We start from the raw sequence: 5,000 nt of genomic DNA, 5'->3' as shown, positions 1-5,000 counted from the left end.
ATACGTTAATGATCCTTCCGCAGGTTCCCCTACGGAAACCTTGTTACGACTTTTACTTCCTCTAAATGATCAAGTTTGGTCAACTTCCCAACAACGCCGACGGCCGTGAAGCCATCGCGTGTCGGTCCGAAGACCTCACTAAATCATTCAATCGGTAGTAGCGACGGGCGGTGTGTACAAAGGGCAGGGACGTAATCAACGCGAGCTTATGACTCGCGCTTACTAGGAATTCCTCGTTTATGGGGGATAATTGCAAACCCCAATCCCCAGCACGAAGGAGTTTCAGCGGGTTGCCCGGGCCTCTAGGCCAGGGAGAACATGCTGATTCCTTCAGTGTAGCGCGCGTGCGGCCCAGGACATCTAAGGGCATCACAGACCTGTTATTGCTCAATCTCGTGCGGCTCGAAGCCGCCGGTCCCTCTAAGAAGAATTTTAATACGTCGCCAGTGAGTTGCGCGACCGAAGCCACGCACACCTAAATGACGACGCCTATTTAGCAGGCTAGAGTCTCGTTCGTTACCGGAATTAACCAGACAAATCGCTCCACCAACTAAGAACGGCCATGCACCACCACCCACCGAATCAAGAAAGAGCTGTTAATCTGTCAATCCTTCCGGTGTCCGGGCCTGGTGAGATTTCCCGTGTTGAGTCAAATTAAGCCGCAGGCTCCACTCCTGGTGGTGCCCTTCCGTCAATTCCTTTAAGTTTCAGCTTTGCAACCATACTCCCCCCGGAGTCCAAAATCTTTGGTTTCCCGGAAGCTGCCCGCCGAGCCATTGTAGTAACGTCGGCGGATCGCTAGATGACATATTTACGGTTAGAACTAGGGCGGTATCTAATCGCCTTCGAACCTCTAACTTTCGTTCTTGATTGATGAAAACACCTTTGGCAAATGCTTTCGCTGATGTTCGTCTTGCGACGATCCAAGAATTTCACCTCTAACGTCGCAATACGAATGCCCCCAGTTATCCCTATTAATCATTACCTCGGAGTTCTGAAAACCAACAAAATAGAACCGAGATCATATTCTATTATTCCATGCACGAAATATTCAAGCAGCATTTTGAGCCCGCTTTGAGCACTCTAATTTGTTCAAAGTAAAATTGTCGGCCCATCTCGACACTCACTGAAGAGCACCGCGATAGGATTTTGATATTGAACCGCCGTTTGACCGGCGGCTCACCGACGATATGCTCCGCAAACGTGTCAGTATCACCGCGGATGCGGTGCACCGACAGCGCGGCGCACAAATGCAACTACGAGCTTTTTAACCGCAACAATTTTAGTATACGCTATTGGAGCTGGAATTACCGCGGCTGCTGGCACCAGACTTGCCCTCCAATTGTTCCTCGTTAAAATATTTAAAGTGTACTCATTCCGATTACGAGGCCTCGTAAGAGTCCCGTATCGTTATTTTTCGTCACTACCTCCCCGTGCCGGGAGTGGGTAATTTGCGCGCCTGCTGCCTTCCTTGGATGTGGTAGCCGTTTCTCAGGCTCCCTCTCCGGAATCGAACCCTGATTCCCCGTTACCCGTGACAACCATGGTAGTCGCAGAAACTACCATCGAAAGTTGATAAGGCAGACATTTGAAAGATGCGTCGCCGGTACTGGACCATGCGATCGGCAAAAGTTATCCAGATTCATCAAAATGAACGACTTCGGACGCGAGGCCCTCCGTCGATTGGTTTTGATCTAATAAAAGCACTCATTCCATCACTGGTCAGAGTTCTGATTGCATGTATTAGCTCTAGAATTACCACAGTTATCCAAGTAACTGAGTAAGATCTAAGGAACCAAAACTGATATATTGAGCCATTCGCGGTATCGCCTTAATACGGCTTGCACTGAGACATGCATGGCTTAATCTTTGAGACAAGCATATAACTACTGGCAGGATCAACCAGGGAGCTGTCGCGTAAACACAAATAAATGCGTTTGCGGCGACACACACTCTCCCAATGAGTTGACAGTGTGAGCGTGCGTGCGCCCCGCGAGCGTCGCAAGGGGTCGAGACCCACTACGACGCCGCTGGCAATCATCGTATCACAACATCACAGCGTTGAGTTTCTGAGACATACGTGTCCAGCATGACGCGATAAACTAATACCGCACTGTCAGCCGACATACACGCAGCCATTGTGACGTACAAAGACGCCCTTATAATGAACGTTCGACCGAGACAAGTCTTCAAATATTAATATCTGTTGACAATACTCGTGAACATGATCGATTTCGCCCGGAGCGATAGAGACCTTGGACACACTCTTTCTTGAGAGCCCCAAACATTTTGTCGGGTGTTTTGTTTTCATACTGCGCGTATATTAGTATCCTCTCAATACAGAGAGTCATTGCGCACTGAACGTGTAACATAATATTGTGGTGTTTTCGTTTTGTATATGATCGCAGATCGAGCGCAAAATTTCTAACACCAAACACACAGCACTCGCACAAAAGAGACATCAGAAAACGCACACAACACAACCCAAAAGAGTTATATTATATTTGCGCTTCAACGACGCTCTTTACGATACGAGACACAGTATGAAGTTGTAAAAACTTACGCGCGCCTCGACATAACAACATCGAAAAACACCACACACAGATTACAGAAGCGCACAACATTTGAATTTCAACTCGCACGTCGCGCGCTCCGCTCTCTGCTACACAAGTGTAGTATCAGTTCTGATAGTGGAGTATAAAGATTTTACATATCAATGTTATTGCATAATATTAATGTGTATCATGAATAGATAAATAAAATCAGGTTTTTTTTTTTTCAGAAGCCTGAAAAAAAACTTATCAATACGCGTAATCACGTTTAATCGTTACACGTAATCACGTTTAACATTTTCAGTATAAGTAATACATCACGTTCAGTGGCTATAGTGAATTGACAACATTCCAAATGAAATGCTCACCGATTTTACATAACATACTATGACATGATTTCAATGTTATTGCATAATGACTGTAGGTATATCATGATGCGCGTAAATGTGCATTTATACGTTTCAATACGCGTAATCACGTTTAATGCGCGTCTATATTTACATTCAAATATATTGTACTAGCTGTTGCCGCGAGCTTCGCTTCGCCTTAAAAAGTTTTCCCGTGGGAATTCCGGGATAAAAAGTAGCCTATGTTCTTTATTTAAAAAGTTATTGTACGGCAAATCTTCGATACGCGTAATCACACACTTTTCAATCCGCATAAGTATGTAGGTAATCACGTATAACCGTTTCAGTATAAGTGTGGCTATATAGTGGATTATTATAATAAACACACTATTACATACATCAATGAGTGTGTATCATGATGAAGGGAAATAAAATTATGTTTAATTAAAGAAACGCGATTCGATACGCGTAAATGTGCATTTATACGTTTCAATACGCGTAATCACGTTTAATGCGCGTCGCGTTTGATACGCGTAATCACACACTTATCAATCCGCATAAGTATGTAGGTAATCACGTATTACCGTTTCAGTATAAGTGTGGCTATACAATAGTGCATTATTATAATAAACATACTATGACATATATTATATCAATGAGTGTGTATCATGATGTAGGGAAATAAAATTATGTTGTATTAAAGAAACGCGATTCGATACGCGAAAATGTGCATTTATACGTTTCAATACGCGTAATCACGTTTAATGCGCGTCGCTATTGATACGCGTAATCACACACTTTTCAATCCGCATAAGTATGTAGGTAATCACGTATAACCGTTTCAGTATAAGTGTGGCTATACAATAGTGCATTATTATAATAAACATATTATGACATATTATATCAATGAGTGTGTATCATGATGTAGGAAAATAAAATTCTGTTGTATAAAAGAAACGCGATTCGATACGCGAAAGTGTGCATTTATACGTTTCAATACGCGTAATCACGTTTAATTCGCGTCGCTATTGATACGCGTAATCACACACTTTTCAATCCGCATAAGTATGTAGGTAATCACGTATAACCGTTTCAGTATAAGTGTGGGTATACAATAGTGCATTATTATAATAAACATATTATGACATATTATATCAATGAGTGTGTATCATGATGTAGGAAAATAAAATTATGTTGTATAAAAGAAACGCGATTCGATACGCGAAAATGTGCATTTATACGTTTCAATACGCGTAATCACGTTTAATGCGCGTCGCTATTGATACGCGTAATCACACACTTTTCAATCCGCATAAGTATGTAGGTAATCACGTATAACCGTTTCAGTATAAGTGTGGCTATACAATAGTGCATTATTATTATAATAAACATACTACCTATGACATATTTTTATAACGATGTGTTATCTGATGTAGATATTTTTGCCGTCTCTTTATCTAAGTACAAAAAACTTGTTTCCACTAATATTAATACGATGCCGAATGTAACTAATTAAAGCCTAACTTACTTAAATACTTACTTTTCGATATTAAGCTTATTATTGTATAACTACTTTATTTATGGGACTATAGGTCTAAAATATACTACCTAGTTATGTTTACAGATAAATTATGTATGACTGTTTGTCTCTAAGTAAATAAATAAATAAATAGACATATCAATGAGTGTGTATCATGATGAAGGGAAATAAAATTATGTTGTATAAAAGAAACGCGATTCGATCCGCGTAAATGTACATTTATACGTTTATATACGCGTAATCACGTTTATCAATGCTACTAATTTTTATATCACAACATTACATTGTGAACAAAAACACTTTTCAATCCGCATGAGTATGTAGGTAATCACGTATAACCGTTTCAGTATAAGTGTGGCTATACAATAGTGCATTATTATTATAGTAAACATACTACCTATGACATATTTTTATAACGATGTGTTATCTGATGTAGATATTTTTGCCGTCTCTTTATCTAAATCTTTATCGAAATTATGTATGACTGTTTGTCTCTAAGTAAATAAATAAATAAAATAAATAAATAGACATATAAATGAGTGTGTATCATGATGTAGGGAA

At 40.4% G+C, this 5,000-nt stretch overlaps 1 non-coding gene across 1 annotated transcript; it reads right to left on the bottom strand.

The window, feature by feature from the left end:
- Nucleotides 1-6: 6 nt before the first annotated feature.
- On the bottom strand, nucleotides 7-1,909 carry LOC119694462. Its single transcript, XR_005254886.1, has one exon. It is a non-coding gene; the product is annotated as a small subunit ribosomal RNA (ribosomal RNA).
- Between the last annotated feature and the right edge of the window lie 3,091 nt (nucleotides 1,910-5,000).

This window comes from Plutella xylostella, chromosome 29 (genome assembly GCF_932276165.1).
Source record: "Plutella xylostella chromosome 29, ilPluXylo3.1, whole genome shotgun sequence".
NCBI lineage: Eukaryota > Metazoa > Arthropoda > Insecta > Lepidoptera > Plutellidae > Plutella > Plutella xylostella.
The sequence above is the reverse complement of the archived record's forward strand: the minus strand, read 5'-3'. Positions and strand labels throughout refer to the sequence as shown.